At 40.6% G+C, this 20,651-nt stretch overlaps 1 pseudogene; it reads right to left on the bottom strand.

Annotated features, from left to right (window-relative positions):
* Nucleotides 1–20,011, bottom strand: part of LOC143410548 (uncharacterized) — a 52,412-nt pseudogene extending 32,401 nt beyond the window's left edge.
* Between the last annotated feature and the right edge of the window lie 640 nt (nucleotides 20,012–20,651).

Here is a 20,651-nt window from a genome sequence, read left to right as displayed (position 1 = left end):
ATTGTATAGGTCTTTCACCTTTTTTGTTAGATTGATTCTCAAGTATTTAATTAATTAATTTATTTTTTGAGGCTATTATGAAGGGGCTAGATTTCCTAATTTCTCTTTCTGAGGGTTCATCACTGACGTATAGAAATGCATTTGATTTATTGGTGTTGATTGTATATCCTGCTACTTTGCTGAATTCATTTATTAATTCTAGAAATTTTCTGGTGGAGTTCTTCGGATCCTCGAAGTATAGAATCATGTGGTTGGCAAATAGTGATAATTTGAGTTCTTCCTTTTCCATTCTTATTCCTTTAACTTCTTTTGTCTTGTTTAATTGCTCTGGCTAGCATTTCAAGGACTATGTTGAATAGTAGTGGTGAGAGAGGGCATTTTTGACCTGTTCCACTTCTTTTTTTTTTTTTAATTGCTTTTATTTTTTAAATACATGATGGTGGAATGCATCACAATTCTTATTACACATATAGGACACACTTTTTCATATCTTTGTATGTATATAAAGTATGTTCACCCCAAGACATGTCTTCATACATGTACTTTAGATAATGATGTTGGAATTCTTTATTCTTATATAGGGGGCACACAAGGGGAGCTTCCATGGAACATTCTATCCCCAAAAGAGCAAAGGAGTAGGATTACAAAGGAACAGGTGAGTATAACTCAAACCCAGTGGGTGATGCCTACTCCTGGAACCACGCTTTGTTATCTGAGCTGGACTAATGCCCAAGTGACTGCGACCTGGCACTACCATGCCAGACTGAAGTCAATAATTGTTCAGAACCTTGGCACATCAGGACGTCTGCATCCAGGGCAGCTCCCTACAGAATGAGGTCTGCAGTAGTTGGGGTTTCCTTGCTGTGACCAAAATACCTGACAAGCACAATTTAGATAAGGAAATCTTTATATTGGCTCGCCATTACAGAGGTCTCAGTCAGTGGTTGGCTGGCTCCAAGACAGAAATAGCATGGCAGAAAGGTATGGCAGTGGAAAGAAGAGAGAGAGAGAGAGAGAGAGAGAGAGAGAGAGAGAGAGAGAGAAGAAGAAGAAGGAGGAGGAGGAGGAGGAGGAGGAGGAGGAGGAGGAGGAGGAGAAGGTGCCAGGGATAGTCACTAAGGTCATGTCCCCAGTGACCTACTTCCTCCATTTGGTGGTAACCACAGTTACTGCCCAGTAGTCCATTCACATTATTTATCCATCAAATGTGTCAACCCACTAAGAAGGTCAGAGCCTTCATGATTCAACCATCTCTCAAAGCCCCACCTCTGGACACTGCTGCATTGCCTAACATGTGAGTTGTGGGGTGGAGGGGTATATTCCAGATCTAACCTATAAAAAGGTCTCTTCAGGTTTGGGTTTGAAAATGTCACATGACTGCCATCACATTCTATTGATCATTTCAGGTCAACATCAGTCCAGATTCAAGGAATAAGGAAATTGACTCCTTTTTTTTGATGGGAGGAGATGCAGCATCAACTTGCTAGTATTATGACTGTAGAAGGAATGAAGAATTGGAACCATTCTTATAAGAAATCTATCATTTCCCTGCAGATTTATTCTCTACTCTCTACACTCCAATTCCTGCCCGTGGGACTGACCTATGTGGGCTACATGGATGGAGGCCCATTCCCATGGTCATCTGGATGGATATAAATGGAAATTGGAAAGACGGTTACAAGAAGGAAGTTTGTGAACTTTTTCCCTGGTTTCTTCCTACTGGTTTTCCCAGTATTCCTGTTAAGGGGGCCATGAGATACGAAGTGAGGTCTGAGGCAGTGGGGAAATGTGGGATTGGGGTGTGGTATTCTGGTTGGTCTGGTTGAGATGATCTTTCTAAGGAGAGTTTTTAACATCAATCTAAATACTGTGAAAGAATGAGCTCTGCGGGAAAACAAACCCAAAAGGTACAATGATCCAGGCACTGAGGGCAGCCTGGGGATTCTGTGCTAGAGACCAGACTCTTTCAAGATCACTAGCTGCCAATTCACGACTGCTGGTAGGACATCCGGTGAGTGTCTTTCCACCCCCCAACTGAATCTATGTCCAGATAAAATGATCATATTTTTTTTTAAAAGAGAGAGAGAGAGAGAGAGGGAATTTTTTTAATATTTATTTTTCAGTTTTCGATGGACACATCTTTATTTTATTTTATGTGGTGCTGAGGATGGAACCCAGCTCCCTGCGCATGCCAGGAGAGCGCGTTACCGCTTGAGCCACATCCCCAGCTCATGATCATATTTTTATTCTTCTATAATTCCTTTTTTAAAATATTTGTGTTTTAGTTGTAGATGGACACAATATCTTTATTTTGTTTTTATGTGGTGCTGAGGTTTGAACCCAGTGCCTCCCATGTGCTAGGCGAGCACTCTACCACTAAGCCACAAGCCCAGCCCTCTCCTATAATTTTTATTGTCTTATTTTCATCAATCTTATGATTTTTCTGCATTAGAAACCTTAGAATCCAGGGGCTGGGGTTGTGGCTCAGTGGTAGCCTAGCATGTACAAGGCACTGCACTTGATCCTCAGAGCCATACAAAATAAATAAATAAAATAAAGGTATTGTGTCCAACTATATATATATATTTATATAAAGAAACCTTAGAATCATTCTCACCTCATTCCAATCTAATATTTGCTTATTTTTCTATGAGATGATTTAACTTGGAAACATAAGTTCCCTGTAATTCTTACAGATTCTATGAGCGGCCTTTATCCTATCTGAAAGAGACAGCAGTAGATACAACAAAGTTATTCTAGAAATTAAATGAGGCAATATGAATTAAACTGTTTAGCGTAGTTTCTGATATACAGTTGAATGTTGCTAATAAATATTCATTTCTTTTTGTGGATACAGAAGCTATTTTAAAATATACTTTCAACTTTATTTTAAAAGGTATTGTACTGTTTCACTTTATATACTTAAGGTAAACAGAACTGACATCTTCCTAATAGTTCTGCTAAATGTTATTCTGCCTAAGTAAAAAAAAAAATAAGTGATATCAATCTTAAAATCAATACTATAAAACATAGGGATCTGATTGCTTGGTGGAATAAATATTTGATTTTTACCTTATGTTTAAATTAATTGATTCTAATTTTTCTACTTGAGATAGAATAATTCTTTTTTTTTTCTTTTTTTATGGTTAGTTGTTCAAAACATTACAAAGCTCTTGACATATCGTATTTCATACATTTGATTCAAGTGGGTTATGAACTCCCATTTTTGCCCCGTATACAGATTGCAGAATCATATCGGTTACACATCCACGTTTTTACATACTGTCATACTAGTGTCTGTTGTATTCTGCTGTCCTTCCTATCCCCTTCCTATCCTCCCTCCCCTCCCCTCCCCTAAAAGGTATTTTTAATCAAAATAATATACACACACAGTGCCTGCTGCCAGTGTTCCATTCTACTTCCTGTATCCTCCCCAGTCCCCCATGGTCCTCACCACAGCCGAACGGCACTATCCACATCTCTGTGCCTCAAAGTTTATTCAAGAACCACAGCAGCCTGCTCTGCCCTCTACTGAACAGTGAGACCAAAGTGCTGAGAAATTAGCACCACTCTGTGAGTTAGGGATGGGTTTCTAAATACCCCTGGTTCCCCTGCTTCTCACATAGGATAAATATGAGACATGCATATTATATTATTCTCCAGTTTCCTCTTGAAATTAAATTTAGTTGCCTGCTGGCTTATTAACCTGGTTTTTGTTGGTTTCCTTAATTTCCTATACCATTCTCCCTGCTTCCGTGCAGATATTTCTTGCACCTCTGAATTATCTCAGTATGCCTCCAAATCCTAGCTCAAGGTCTACTTCTAGGTGAAGCCAGACTAAAATGATAGGAGTTAAATGGTGCAGAATATCCTGTGATAAAATGCTAAGGATCCCCTCCCTTCTCCTAAATCCTCCTCCCCAAGGACAAATTTTATTCATTCTTTCTGCTTTTAATTTGTCTTATGATATACCTTCATAACTGAAGATAAAATGCTTATATCTCTGTTTTCCAGTTTATAGATATTTTAGACAGTGTCTATGGATTCCCTTATATGAAACAAGAATATTTAGTTACTTAGGAGGCTTCAATTTTGACCTGGATAATTTAGTATGTGAATTTTGTCATTGATTAGATTTGAATAAAAATAACATCTTTAGACCTGCAGTGACTCATAAATCAACTTTAGACCGTACATGCTGAAACCCTATTTGGAAAAGACAGGGTAGCTCCACCCCATACTGTCCCTACCCACTCTGTCACCTGTACTCTCACTGTCACTGTGTCCGGTTGTTACATTTGCTTTTTCTCCTACAACCTCGACAAAGCCTTCTCTGCCTCCCCTGTCAGCATGTGGCAACTGTAGAAGAGAAGGTTAATCTTAACAACCTGGACACAGTCAAAGTGTAGTTGGCAGAAGCCAGGTAAATATATTAAATTATATGGGATTGTTTTCCATTTCTTTAAGTCTAACATCATAATACCTGGCCACTAGGAAAAGACTGTTCTTAAAAATTAAATGAGCTCTTGAATCATAGATTCTATCAACTGTTTATAATTGCACCCTGTTCTAATTTGGTTCACTGTTGAGCTAAAGCCTTCTAGCATTGTGTGTGTGTATGTGTGTGTGTGCGCGCGCGCGCGCACGCGCGCGCCTGCCTTTATTTCATTTTGTTTCTCTGGGGAAACTAATTACCTTTCCTTTTTCCTGATTTAATTGCCTTTATTTTGTCCTCATTAGTTTTCAATAGTTCAGTTCCAAAATTCCATTTCTTCCTGGAGACTTGTTCCTTCCGTTTCAATCTGCACTGTCAAAACGTATTTGTAAATTCTGAGAAGAGGGCCCTGGTGATGGCGGCCTAGATTGTAGACCTTCTAAAAACCCCCACATGGAGACACAGAGAACCGCTAGGTAACAAGATCAAAAACTCCTCAACAACCTTTACAAAAAAAAAAAAAAAACAAATAAACAAACAAATTCTAAATAACACGATATCCCATGAATTCCAAAATACAAATCTTTGGGAGGATCTCCAACAATTCCTAAATCTGCATGTGTTGGTGTTGGTGGGGAGAAAGCAAAGAAGAGCAAGAAACCTCAGACAGATTGAGAGCAGGAGCCATAAAAGAGCTGATCTTTATTTACTGTAAAGGTCAATGGGTCAATTTGAAAATATTGATTGCACCCAGGAGTACAAGCGACCCAAGGAAGACACAAAGTTTGGCGATGTCTGGTGCTGTGAACTTAATCCCACAGGTTAGATTTCCTTTCCAAGATAGGACCCTGCTAAGGTTTGAATGTGATTTGTCCCCATTGAAATTCACGTTTGAGTGTAATCCCCACTGAACCTGTCTATGGTATGCAGAGGTGAGGGATTTTGGAGATGATTACATAGGAGGAAATCATCAAGTTAGGACCCCATGATTGAATACTGGTGGCTTTATAAGAAGAGGAAGAGAGACTGGAGGATGTATAGGGGTACATTCTCTGTCTCTTGCATGAGATGCCCTGTGCTGCCTCAGGACTCAGCCAACCTGAAGTCCATCACCAGCTGTGGCCTCCGAACCTTGCACCAGAATTGTGAACCAAGATGGACCTCTTTTCTTTATCACTTCCTGTTGCAACGGGCAAAGGTGCGACTTATGCAGTCGAGGGGGAGAGATAAAGAATGTCCACACACTTCTGTCCTTTTCAATGCTTTATTCACTCAAATCACTCAGTACAATTTCACTCTATAGGTTCTTAATCAAGAAAATGACAATCCTTAATGCTAGGCAGTGCAATACACAAACAATACTAGATTAATCCTAAGCGCTGCAAACACACTTAATCATGACAGGCTCATGACAGACATTCCCTTTGCATCTAAGCTCAAGTGCCAGGTCTAAAGTCTCAAGTCTTAGGCTCTAAGGCCAGCAGATGCACATTCACTCAGACCCCGGCGATCAGGTCAGGGACCGAGGCAGGCTTCTCCTGGGGTGGAGCTGATGGTGGTTGAGGAGAGGGCCGTGGGGAGAAGTTGCAGTTCTTACCAGAGTCAAGATGTGGCTGTAGAGTTTGGGAGCCGTGAGGATCATGCAGAGGATCAGGCAAATGATGAGAAGAGTTAAGATGTCAGTCCAGGTCCTCATCAGGCTCTCCAGCATGAGGGCATCTCTGTTAGCTGGCTGAATGTCTGTTCATTTGCTCCATCGTTTATACTAAATCTTGGGCCTTCTGACCACCCTTTCAATCCCTATCAGCTGCCACCGAATTTCTCAGTGATGTCATTTGCCCTGGGGTTAAAGCATCTGGTCTGGTGGTCCCCACCCTGATTTTCTTGCCTCTCCCCTTTATGGGGGTGAGGGCAACATGATAGGGACTTCTTCGCTCTGAGCTTGTCAGGGTGGGGAGAAGTGACTATGTCAGGGCTATGCCTGATGATCATGTTGGAGGGCTCCTTAGGCGTGCCTGGTGGGGACTGCAGGTTTCAAACTGGAGTTTTAAAATGGACTTGCTTAGGCTAAGACCTAAGGCCCTCCTTACACTTACCCATCTCTGGTATTGTGTTATTAACAACAAGGAAACAGACTAACACAGACACCGAGGGAAACTGATGGAAGTTGAATCAAAAGTGAGCAATTAAGGGACAAGGGAGAGGAAGAAAAAAAATTCGATTTTTTAACACAACAACAGGAAAACAACCGAACAGAAAGCTCTGTAAAGTTGGAAAAATTCTTTGAACGAAAAGCTCCTTTACAATTTCCGAAAATTTTATTTATGTAAGTGAGCGATAATTCATAAAAATGAGCCATAGGAAAGTATCAAAATCAAATTTCACGAAAAGTAAAGACTTGAGAGGAAATAAAGCAGGATAAGGTTCCCGCAGACAATGACAATACTCTTAAAAAGAAAGACAAAAAAACTTGATAAAAATGTTCATCTTCTACCTCAGACAAGTGAGGTAGCTTTTCAAAAATGAGATTGAAACTGAAACAAATGAACAAACAAAAAAAAAATCCATAAATCACAGAGAAACCATAAACAAGTGGCAGAATTCATGACAAGATACAAAATTGAGGAGGCAGAAAAAAAAATGAAACCAGAATGAACACGAAAGCAAATAACACATTGCAGAAAATGCTGTGAGAAAAATAGAGGTTAAAAAGAGAATTTTCAGCCAGGCGCGGTGGGTGGCACATCACCTGTAATCCCAGGGGCTCAGGAGGCTGAGACTGGAGGATCGTGAATTCAAAGCCAGCCTCAGCAATGATGAGGTGCATAGCAACTCAGTGAGACCCTGTCTGTAAATAAAATACAGAATAGGGCTGGGGATGTGGCTCACTGGTTGGGTGCCCTTGGGTTTAATCCCTGGTTCCAAAAGAACAGAGAATTTTCAAAATAAAGATAATTGAGATACAGCAGTGAGAGAGAAGGTGGCAGATGTTAAAGGGAGGCAAAGAAGTGCCATCCTGCAGATAACATTATTTCATTTTGTAAATGATGACTAAATAACAGAATTAGACTCTATTTTGAAACCTCTGATGAATAAACAGAGCCAGTCTTGAATGGCAGCTGCCTTAATCGAATCATAAAATGCATGCAACCAGGTCTTGTGTGCTTCCTGATAGAGAACACGCCATCACCTGGAGCTTTGACCGAGGGACCAAACCTGAGCACCATCAAACCTCTGGATCCAGCTGAGAGGGGAACAGGTTGGACCACATCACAAGTGCACAGTTGGCAAAAGCAAACCTTGGGACATTCTGCAGGTCAAGTGGTTTCTTTAATAGATTCATTTTAAGAAAAGAAACTACCCAGTGATTTTGGATTTGTTTTTAATGGGCCAAACTAAATTCTAATGCAGATAAATACACGTTTGAAATAAGATGATGAAAAGAAGGTTGCATCGCGATAATCATTGCTTCTTCAGGGAGCGGGGTGACAGGTGCACATGGATAGCTTAGGAGGGCCACTGGAAAATCTGTTGTGACTTTGGTGAAGGGTATAAGAAAGTTCACTTTTTAATCATTCATTAAAGCATTTGTGTGTTTGTGTGTGTATGTGTGTGTGTGTGTGTGTGTGTGGTTTTCTGTATTTGTGTGTTTTATTGGATACAAATTGCTTTGAGAAAAAATAATGAATCTCCAAAAGAGGTCAGTGTGGGCAAAAATATATATATTAGGAGAAAGTGTAAAGAAACTTTAAGGCAAGGGATTTCATCACAGTGATAAATACGTAAAAGTTAGAATACAAATTACCTGTCTTATCAATAGTTCAGTGAATCTATCAACAAATATTTACTGTTTTTTAATACCCCTTTTCATTTCTGGAGGCTGAAGGTATAGGATATATTTTCTTTGCTGGGAGCTGATAGATACAAGAGAGAGAGTGTACACATTTGCTTTTAAATGGGATAAAGGGTAGAAAAAGAAGACACTGAGAAAGTTCTGGGAGTCTCTGTTTTGTGCTACTAGTTCATTGTGGGAAGGAGATCTGTTTATGAAATCTTTACTGGTCAGTACCTTGGACAAGATTTAAGAGACCCGTAGCACAGTAACACATTCATGTCTCAGCTCTGCCGCTAAAGCCAGAGATATTCTTGCTTGAATAATTTGACCTTTCTAACTCTTAATAGTCCCATTTGTAAAACAGAAATATTCCCCTGTCCCTAACCATCATTGGAAAGGAGGAAGTTCTTCACACAGTCTTTCTCAGATCTTTCTCAGAACCTGGATGGAAACTGATGTGCCCACAGGAGGGATGGGGGAGGTTTAGGGGTCAGGAAAGGGTGGGGTGGCACCAGGCAGGAAGAAGCTTGGGGAGCAACCCCTGGAGCTCAGGGCCATTCTCATCTCTCTGTGTTTGTTCCTAGTATAAAAGAGGAGGGGGCCTGTTTGCATAGAATGCTGTCACCCTTCGCCCCAACATTGTGCTTTGAATCCTTCTTCCCTGTTCTCACAAATTGTGTGTGTGTGTGCTTGGGTAAATACACTATGGCTAAAGTTACCCCCAAAGACTATAGGGATGGATATCTCACTCACATGGAGCCCTCTCCAAGGGCTACAGGTTAGAACTCTGTTCTAACACACAATAGAAACTATAGCGTATTCAAGGAATATGTTTGAAAAATGAGAATCCAATTCATTCAAAGAAATTCTCTGCTTCCCAATTTATGGGATAAGGTTTTCCAGAAACGGTGATATCTAGGGCCATCTTAGACCAACGCTAAAGAACCAAGTGTGTGCATTTCTTCCTGACTGGACATCACACTCAGGGCTTGAAATCAAATGCAGTAAGAATATTCAGAAATTGGGGCTCCCTCCTCCCTCCCTTCCTCCCTCCCTCTCTCCCCCCTTCCTCTCCCTTCACATCTTTTAAGGATAGCTCTTAACCATATGCCAGCAATACCAGAAACCAACACAGAAACCAATACAGTTACAGAACAATACTTGTATCACTTTACTTTGTGCAATTAAAAACCAGTTTAATCAATCAGGTTTTTAAGGACAACCCCTACTTCCAAATGTTATTTTCATTGTTTTTATAAATAATTATTAAAGTACTTCCTAGGTACCAGCTGCAGTTAGGTAATGAGAATACTGTGGTGAACAAAAGACGCCCGGTCCCTGGCTCCCAACAGTCAGAGAAGATCAAAGCAAGCAAATAGTATGACAAAAGGACCCGTTCTCTAAAAGCAGAGTGGAGGGTTCTTGGAGAGCTTATAATGGAGAAACCTGATTCACATAGAAAGGTCAGGCAAGGTCTCTTTAAAGAAGTGATCTGGACATGAAAGATGAGTGGGAATTAGTAACTAGCGTGATGCTTGTGTGTGAGAGGGTTTGGAGAGCCAGGGAAGAGCAGATCCCAAGGTCCCCAGGAGAGAGTTTGACATTATGAGCGGATCATGCTACTTTTGATACTGTAAGGAGGACTTGAGATTTTATAATGAGGACTTTGTGTCTTATTCTAATCACAGGGGAAATTACCCAAGAGATAGGTAATAGTAAGACTTTTTATCCTAAGACAAAAAAAAAAAAAAAAAAAGCTGATCCTCAGTGTTACTATTTATTTCTATAAAGGATGCCAGAAACTTGAGGAAGGGGATTTCAGATTTGCTGTAGGACCAACAAGGATGATCTGGTAGCTAATAAATGACAGCTTATATATACATCAACTTCTTATCATAGTATCGAGCGTAAAGAAAGTGTTCGATAAATACCAGGCATTATTATTATTGGTATACATATTTGGGAAGTGATTGCAATACCAAGTTTCCACAGCCTCGTTATTAAAATAGGGGTAGTATCCATTCCAAAATATACATACAAAACAGGAACCACAGAACAAACCAGAAAGCACATTTTTTTTTAATAAAGCACAATTTTTTGGGGGGTGGCAGGAAGAGGGATGAATATGACCGGTGAAGTGGCCTCATTTTTCTTTCACCTCCAGGACATTTTCATTGGTTTGGAAATTGCTCTTGGCTCCTAGAAAATAAACCAGTGTGAGCACACAGCTTAACTTTGGAAATGCAACTGGTTTCCTTTGCTTTGACACAAGGACTTTTCTTCCTTAACACTCACCAGATCTTGTGCGTAGGAGAAAAGGTGTCAGCCAGGAATGGCAGGGTAAGCATCCAGCCCCGGTGCATGTGCCCTGGCAGGATTCCACACCACGATTGCCAACACATTCAAACCTAAAACTAGTGGCCATGTGGGTTTAACGATCCACTGACAGAAGCTTTTAGAAACGTGTAGCTTCTAGGTGTGCCAAGGGCTGTTTTTCTTCTACTCCCCATTTTCTGCAGGTGGCCCATTTAAGATAACTTTCAGCCACTACCTTCTGCTTTGATTCAGGGAAGTTCCTTGTCATCCCCACACATTTCAAATTCCAGAATCCTTAACATTTCCTGTGTTTTCTCCTTCTCCCCTCGTCCCTGCTGCGCCCCACCCCTCCCCACCCCACTCCTAACTCCAGTGCTAAGGAGGAAAGGAAAACAGATTTCTAAAAAAAAAAAAAGATCCTAAAGAATGAAAACTTTCCCTGAGTCCAAACCAAATCTGGCATCATTTATACCTGGGCAGCTCTTTGATTCTGTGGCCGGAAACGGTTTGCTTCAACACCTGAGATTTTTTTTTTTTCTCTTTAATGACCTTATTTTAATGGTTTGATTTTGACAAATCCTGAGTTCCTGCTGAAAGGGCTACGTGAGACACCTCATTCCTCTAACTGGTGACAGGAGTTTATGAAGGTCTGGGCTAGTACAGTGAGAAGGAGTTAGAGGCAATTTTAAGAAATGAATAGCGTTCCCAGTTAGGGGTGAAGGCTGGGGCAGGCACATCACCCCGGTGATGAAGAGAGGAAAGCTCCCCAGAGGAGCTGATGCTTCAAGGCAGTGGACAGACTATGATGAGAAGACATGTGTCCGGGAGAAGTTTCCAGATGCAAAAGGAAACTCCAAGCTAGGGCTGCAACAATCAGACAAAGGAGGCTTTGGGTAGGTTGTTCTGAGAGGAAATGAGAAAGTGCCTAAGAAACAAGGGCATGGACAGTGCATTGAGGTTGACGTCTGGTGCAGAACTCAGAAACCAGCAAGAATTCATCCCCAAAGTCAACAGGTGGCACGTGCAGAAGCGTGCACACGGGTATGTACCTGCGTGCAGAGGCAGCTTCTGTCTCGTACCCCTGTGGTTTCTTTTTCAGAGATATAACAGGTGTTAGCCACGACTGTTTAATTATTCAATTTGGAGACCCGAAGGGCATAGCAGCTTTCTGGAGTTTGTTGGAAAGGAGAAAAGGGATTAATGACCTGCCCACTGAGGGAACCTCAGTTTTCCTGAGAAGCAGCATCCTGTAGTGACTGAGTCAGACAAGTTGTATGACTTGGAAGACGCATGCGCACACACATACACACACACACACACACACACATGCACGCACATGCACATGTGCACACATACCATCTCTGTGTCTCATTTTCAAAATGGATATTTGGGGGGGTGCCTTTTATCAGACTGAGGATTTCCTCAGTTTTTGACTCAAGTTTAAAGGGTGTGAATTCACGGTCATTTCAGGAATAAGCTAATTAAATGTCACTTTATCTGTTTGTGCTTGTCTAGTATTTGGGGTCACAGGGCAGAACCCCCTGACTTAGCATACCCCCCATTTCTGCTAATTGCCTAGAGATACAACATAATTGGAGAGATTCATTTGCTGAACTTCCATTGTTGACCACAAGAAGGTTACACCTGGAAAAGACCAGGACCCCGGTGTGTGTGACTGGGATTTCAGACAATCCAGGAGCTCATAGGAGACAAGTGAGTTGTCAAAAACCAAGACTAAGGTTCACTTCTGATGATGCTCTGTGTGTCGAAGGCATAGAAGATATACTATGCAAAACTGCTGGGGGAAGGTTTTCTCTTTTGTCTTTTTTTTTTTTTTCCCTTAGCTCATGAAAGTCACAGTTAACAATGTAAACTTTTGAGACAAATGAAGGTATCATATGGCTTATTATATTTTTTTGCATGACCCCAAAGCATCCCAGGAATAATAAAAGTTCAAGTGCAAAGTGAGTCAGCTAGGTGGTTCATTGTTTTCTTTCAATTATTCTCCCACCTCGAAGAGCCACTCCTTCTATGAGAAGCCTTGACATTGATAAGATGCTTGGATAACTGACCCCACGCGGGTGTTTGGGAGATTAAATTAAATGTGCTAGAACATGCAAAGTGCCTAAGCAAAGAAGACATTAATGAGAGTTGGAGTCTTTCTCCTGTGTCATCCCTGGTTTGAATCAGCCTCTTTCTTCCCAGAGCCCCACAGTTTGCTGCCTGAATTGCTAGTACAGCAACATCCTTCTGTTTTATTCTTACGTCAGCCTTCCAGCTGGTCCATATGCCCCTGGAGAGCTGGGGTCAGGTCTTATTTATTTTGATAACCTTCCTAACCAAATTGAACCAAAACATCTGGAAGGGAAGGGTCCCCTTCATTAGATCCGCCTCCCTGATGACTCTAGAATTTAACAATTCTTTGTTGCTTCCCTGGCTTTTGAAGCTTTACCTCATTTCTAACCTTCTTCTACATTCCTCCAAGTATTAGAAAGTATAGGCTTGTTACTTAATTGAAATTTAAATTAATTTGGCTGCGATAACACTGTGAATTCTTGTTAAGAAGGTCCAAAGAGAGAGGGGCTGTCCACGTGTCTTGAGAATCTTGGAAAAGGAGAGAGAAATACTTTTCAAGAGGGGACATTAGCTTCTCTTTTCTGATCACAAACAGGTTTGCCCTCTCAGTCACAGCCAATGTTTCACCCAGTGCTCTCTCTTGAGATGAGCTTCTCAAAGCACGGCAACCAGACCAGCAACATCAGCGTCATCTTGAAGCTTGTGAGAGATGCAAATCCTCCACCCTCAATCCAGATCTGAATCAGAAATCAGGGCACTGGAGCCCAGGAACCTGCATTTTAACAAGCAGTCAGCAGATTCTGAAGTGCTCCAGTGACTGAGAACCATTAATCTTTTAGCACAATTAGGGCAACAACCAGGTTGCCTGCACTGTAAATTTGCTCTTCTGGTATCCAGCCAAACCAGCTCCTGTTGAGGATGAAAAAAGGAAGTTTTCATTTGTTTTCCCCTAAATATTTATATCTACAAATCTCAGGGATATTTTAGCAGAACTAGAATTAGAGAAACAGCAATGCAAAACTGATGCATTCTGTATTTGAAAGGATGCTCATCTCCCACTGTTTGAACAAGAAAGAAAGACAGTTAGATCTTTTGTCCTTCCATCTAACACTCTGGCAGAGAGAACACTATGAGACCCCAAACCTACTTTCTTCCCAGTTTGTAAGAGTTTGGTGAACTTTAAGTGGTAGAAATGCCAGATAATGGGAGATGGGGGTGGGAAACATATAAAACTATAAGCATCCAAAGTCTAATGGGAATAGGTCTATGAAGACTAGTCCTTGTTTCTGTCTTTGAATATTCTTTTGTCCAAATTGAAGAACCTTGAATCTCAAGAGGTCCATCCACGATGCACTTATGTGCTCAGGCTGAAGGGAGCAGTAGCTCTAAGCATGAGCTGGGCATTCATTCCACAATCAGGCTGTGGAGGAGCTGGTTTGGCTGGACACCAGGCTGGATGTGGAGGTGCAACTCTGAGGAAGACATAGCCCCTGTCCTTATGGGAAGAGTAACCAACAACCACAGCGGCATGCTACATCTTGCCACAGGGCTATGTGAGGACGTTCAGATAACCATTCCAGTCTTTCTGGGGTCAGTGAATGTTTGCAGAGGAAGTGACTGTAATCTAAAGGAAAAATAAAAGTTAGCCAGTGACTATGTGATTGGGAGTGTTAAACTGAATTAAGTTTGGCCTAAAGTTACCACTGTACATATTTTAAATTTGGACTAAGGATTTCTCCTTACATTATACACTATAATTTAATTTGATGTATAAACAGACTATAACATAACCTAAGAATATACTCTTGCAACAAATAACTGATTATAAAGCAATCCCAGCAGCAGAAACTCCAGCCAATCAGAGGCTAAAAGCCGCCATAGCATAAGCACTTAAAGCCAAGGCTGACTGCAGCCTATGGGATTGGTTTCTGTGTGTCATTTCTTTTTCTCTGGCTACAAATATAATTTGCAAATGTGGTCAAATGGAACATTCTGAAGCATTTTTGTTCTGAATTAGTGCCTGATTCAGTTTCCTTGTTTAAATTAACTGCTACATTGAATTTGAAGTTTTTCTTTTGACAAGAGGTTGGAATGGACAGGACATGGTGGGTGACAGAGAATGTAGAGAAAACTAAAGGCACCCACCAGTGGAAGAAAGTCTAGTACATCTAGAGCAGAAGTGAGACGGAAACAGTTAAGACTAAGAAATGAGCCAGGTACAGTGGTGCACGCCTGTAATCCCAGTGGCTAAGGAGGCTGAGGCAGGAGGACTGTGAGTTCAAAGCCAGCCTCTGCAAAAGTGAGGCACTAAGCAACTAAGAGAGACCCTGCCTCTGAATAAAATACAAAATAGGGCTGGGGATGTGGATCAGTGGTTGAGTGCCCCTGAGTTCAATCTCCGGTACACACACACACGCACACAAACACACACACACAAGAATAAGAAATGAGATGGGAGCCCTGTGTAAAGAGACCATTGCTGTGGAGTTTTAAGCACATGGACACTGGAGACTTTGGAGGAGGCTTGGTTTGAGCATAGACATGACTGTATGACAGCAAGAAGATCCTCAGCTGACAAAAATCAACACAGAAAAAAATCACTAAAGGTAAACACAAAAAGAAATTTGCCAAACTATGTGAGATAATTTTTCTTTTTTAGGTGTTAATGGACCTTTTTATTTTTTATTTGTATGTGGTGTTGAGAATTGAACCCAGTGCCTCACACATGCTAGGCAAGCGCTCTACTTCTGAGCCACAACCCCAGCCCCTGAATTTTTCTAAAAGACATAAAAGCTGTCTTGGACATATAAAACTGGATCTTATGTTCTTAGTTAAGATGACTCTGCATTAGAAACATTCTGATTTTCCCCAAGTCAAAATATATTTTAAATGATTGCAATAAAAATACTAAAACATTTTCCACACACATGAAAACCTTCCCTGTCCACCCTCCATCTCCTACTGAGAGCTAAAGAAAATGATTGCAAAGAATTCCCCCTCTTGGAGATTAAACCCAGGAGCACTTTACCACCAAGCTACATCCCCAATTCATTTTTAATGTTTTTTAAAAAAATTTGAGATAGGGTCTGGTTAAGTTCCCGAGGGTCTCTCTAAAGATTGCAAAGATGCTTAAAACCATAAATAAGCAAGAGTAGCCAAGAAAACCCCGAGAAGAACAGCAAACTGATGGGGGTGGATAATTTTTATCAAATTTAAAAACATTACCATATAGAACAATCCTTACAGCATATTAGAAATGATCCAAGTTCTCATTGCTAGCAGACTGATTGAATAAACTATGTGTTTGCTACATGGATTACTCAGTAGTTATGAGAAAGAATAAGAGAATCTATATCTAAGGAAAGTTTGCCAGAATAGCTAGTAAGTGAAAAAGAATTGTGCAGAGTAGGAAATTTTGTGTAGTATAAGTGTGTGTGTGTGTGTGTGTGTGTGTGTGTGTGTAAGAGAATTGGGAAAATAAGAATAATAGACGCAAAGAAATGTTAAATCCCACTAAGAACCTTGATAGCATTATCAAAGGTTTATGTGTAGTGTGGGATAAAGCAAGTAAGTATAAATCTTAATGTTACTAAACACTAAGGTTTTTCCACGTAAGAAAAAAAAAAGATTCTAATATAAAATCAAAATTAAGGTAGAAAAAATTGTACGGTTAAATTAAATTGGCATGAACTAGTTCTGTAAAAAAAAAAAAAAAAAGTATATATTTTGTGTTGGTCCACAGAGAGCTCAGGAGCAATGGTACTTTTGTAACAATCAGCACCACTCACACCTAGATTTTGCCTTTTAAATACCATTCTTCAAGAAGAGGGCAAAAAGGATACTCTATGAAATTACTAATCCAGGGGTGTAGGAGGGAAAGTGAGACTAGGGTATGATATTCTAGAAAATAGAAAAGTTCCTAGAGATAATGGGGATATGTTAACACAGAAGCCAGTTTGAAGGTTCCCCCTGATCAAATTCAGTTCATAATATTTCTAAAAGAATAGTAGCTGAAATTAAATAAAACACTTTGAGTAAATAACATCAATGAAATTCATAGTGCTACAAAGAAAGAGAAAGAAGAATTAAAACTCATTTGCACTTCTAAAGGTGATTAATATACCAACAACTTCTTCTAAAAAATAACTAAAAGGTGGGGTATGGTGATGCACATCAGTCATCCCAGTGACTTGGGGAGGCTGAGGCAGGAGGATTGCAAGATCAAAGCCAGCCTCAGCAACATAGAGGTCCTAAGCAACTTCACGAGACCCTGAATCAAAATAAAATTTAAAAAATAACAAAATTTAAAAGGGCTGGGAATGTGGCTCAGTGTTAAACATAAAAGTCAAAGGGAAAAATGAAAAGCATTTACCTTGCTTTAAAAAGAAGAACCATAGTCTGTTAATTATGGAAATCTCTTTTTATTTTATTTTATTTTTTATTTTTTTTTGGAAATCTCTTCTTTATTGAAAAATACCAGCTAATAAACGTGCAAAAAAAAAATAATAAAATTTAGAAATCATCCTTTGGAAATCCCCAATGAAGTAATTAATTCAGGCACGTTATAAACAAGAGATAATAAAATAATTAGGTGACAAGCGGATGAGGAACAGGATATTCACATGTTTCAAAAATCCCAGTTAATTCCAAAGAAGGAATCATGTTATGGGGATTCTTCTAGATGAAGAGCAAAGAAGTCCAATATTGGAATGCATAGATGTTGACTGGGTCTTGAATCCATGAGAAAAAAATGTTGGGGAAGATTTGCATACGGACTGGTGTTAGGTAACATGGTAGGATTTGTGCTAATTTTCTTAAGTAGGGTAATTACATTGCAGGATGTAGGAAGATGTCTATTTTTAGGAAACTTCTGCTGAAGTACTTACGTGTGAAAGGGCATAGAGTCTGCAAGTTACTTTTAAAGGGTTGAGCTAAAATAAGAGGATAGATCAAGCAAATACTGCCAGCACTTAGCAATTCACCAAGAGAAAGAAAGCACAATAAATCCCAGGAAAGAAGATAAGATGGGTAGACTTAAGCAAGAGGGTCTGAATTGAGGAAGAAGGGTTTTCCTCTGCTTTCCAAATTATTCACTTTAAGTAAAATATATTGTCATCATGGAGGCACCTTGACCTCCCAGAGGCCAAGAAACTGAAGTACAACGAACAAACACATGAAACTCTCTCCAAGACAGGCCATCAGGCATTCGATTTTCTAAAACTGGAGGAGATTCTATTCTATAAGTGGAAATACAAGTTTGAAATGCAACTTCATTAGTCTTTCGGGAAACATAGATTAAAACTATATATACTTATAAGAATGGCAAAAATTAGTTATATCCATAAAATACAAAACTAGATTTGGACTAATTGGAACTTCCATATGTTGCTAATAGGAGGGCATCAGGGGTAGAGATGCTTGGGGAAAAGAGTTTTGTTTGGAAAGCAATTGGTTGTTGCTTTATAAAATTAAAACATACACTTACCACAGATGAGCAATTCACTCCTGGGCGTTTCTCCAAGAGAAATAAAAACATACTCACATAAAAACCGTAGTAAATATATACAGCAACTTTCGTTCAAAGATTTCCTAACACTTGAAACCACCCAAATGTCCTTCAGATGGTGAATGGGTAAACAAGATATGGTGCATCCACGCAACAGGATACTAGTCAGCAATAAAAAAGGAATGGGGTACCTATCGACACAACACCGGTGAATCTCAAAAGCATTGTGCAAAGAGAAAAAAAAAAAAAAAACCAACTCAAAAGGCCACATGCCGTATGATTCCATTTTTGTGACATTGGAGAAAAGGCAAAACGGTGGGGGCAGTGGGTAAGAGTGAGGTTGACTACAATGTGGCACCAAAGAGATTATTTATTTATTTTTTGCTGAGAGTGGGGGAGTGATGGATTATTCTATATCTTGATTATGACGGTGGTTATCAACTGTAGGCATTTGTCAAAACTCATCGAACTGTCCATTCTAAAAGGGTGAATTTACGGTGTATATTCAGTTATCATTCTTTTAAAAAAAATTAAAAATTCAAATGACTGTTGAGTGATCACACTGGGCTGATGCCTGGTGCTATTAAAAACAAAGTCAATTAGCCAATAACCACCAGGGGTTGTTGTCGTGACCCTTTCTGATGTTGGAGAGCAAATGTTAACAACTGTGGAGTGCTAAGGGCTTAGGGAAGGGAAAAAGACTGCAGAATGCAGGCCGGAGAACAGCTGGTGAGGCTTGCTCACGTGGTTTAGGTCAGCCCTGTTTTAGTTCAACGGGGCGCATGTCAATAAAACCATTCATTTGCTAATGTTTCTTAGGGTACCATTTATTAGCAGTGCTATTACCAAGCCAGGAGCCCTAGGCTCTGCATACCTCAGGTGGTTAATAAATTATTTTCTTGATTTGCCAATAAAATATTCCTAGATCAAGATTATTTGTCATAGGTATATTGAGCCCTTTAGCTAAGTACTGCTTAAGTGGAAAGCTTCAGGAAAACTTGCCGTAATATTCCTTCCTGTGGTATTCCTATACATGGGGTTCTACGATGGGGTGGTAGAACTTGGAACGTAAAGTCTGAGTCCTGGAATGCTTTCTCGGTCCTGGTGACTGTGGTCACTAATCCACGATGTCCCCTAGTGATTCTTTGGCAAGACTCAGTTTCCCTACCTATCAAAGTGGAAATATGTGTTGTCCTGATGGATCCAGCACATGTGAATGAGAAAGCAATCTGTAAAAGGAAAAATGTTACTTATCAAGTGAGGTCCCCAGGCATGAATCCCCTTCCAAGGACACTGGGCTCTCCCTCCACCCTCCTCTGGATGACTCCTATCCTTTGTTCTAAGTTTTTTTTTTTTTTTTTTTTTTTTTCACATCTGTGAAATGATACTGCTGCCTGCCTCCTCTTCAGCCTTGGCAGTTCCTACTAAAGCAGCCCCCCGGAACAATGACTTGGATGAAAGAGGTAAAGGAAGAGGCCAGAGGCCACTTAAGAAAAGCTTGTAGCTTTTCAAGTTCAATGAGGCTTAGGAGGTTGGAAGGCTCTCCAAATAAAGGCTTGTTTAAAAGAACGCCAAGGATTCAAAGCCCGCTCTTTTCCCAGACCTCTGACCACTTTCAGCCATCCCAGGGATGCGTGTGTGTTTACTCCCCGGTCTCTCTGGCTCCCTTCTGGAGTCATTATTCCACACTCAAGCCTAGATTCCCTGAATCTGTGATGACACAAATGGAATTACCTGGAAGGTCTGACAGTGGGGTCAGACCTTGGAACCCAGGGCAGCAGGTGCAGCCCAGCGCCTCCATTCCCAGCCCCAGGGACTTGATATATGCAAATGCAAGGGCCATCAGGCCAGGGACAATAGAGCATCTTAATCCCCCCAGGCAAGGGGAGGGGAGACCCCTCATCCACACCCCTCCCCCTTGCAAAAAGCCAAGCTCCAAGCACAGCATCTATAGAATGGAGATCTTCCTGTGCAAGACAGGCTTTCTTTTTCTGTGCACATCCCTGGGGAAGGAGCAGAGCTCAGAAGCCTGGGAGGAACCTTCCTGGGAACCTTAGCTCTCAAATGCTGGCAGGGAACTTTGAGGTGTTTCTGCTAATCAGGGAAAACAAGAGAAAATACCTCGGAGGCCAGGCCCACAGGGGTTACTAAGGTTTGATTTGACAGTGTAGTAGAAACACACTAGGATTTGGTTTCCAAGAGATATTTATTTATCATTTATTTGATCTGAGCAACAGCAAAATCCTGGTTCTATATTGTATTTGACTTTGATCTTAGGACAAGTCTCTGTCTCCTGAGTGAACAGGGAATGTGTCCCTGATCCCTCAGAGAGGGACATAAGTGACTTCTGTTTTCTGAAGGTCTGAAGTCTAGTCTCCGTCTCCATCATCCAGAGGGTTTGGCTGTCTGTCCCAAAAGTGGATTATAAAAACACCCCCCCCCCATTTTATATTCACTTTTTGCCTAGTGAACTCTGTGGACTC

Source organism: Callospermophilus lateralis, chromosome 11 (assembly GCF_048772815.1).
Source record: "Callospermophilus lateralis isolate mCalLat2 chromosome 11, mCalLat2.hap1, whole genome shotgun sequence".
Lineage (NCBI taxonomy): Eukaryota > Metazoa > Chordata > Mammalia > Rodentia > Sciuridae > Callospermophilus > Callospermophilus lateralis.
This window is presented reverse-complemented; position numbering and strand designations above follow the sequence as displayed.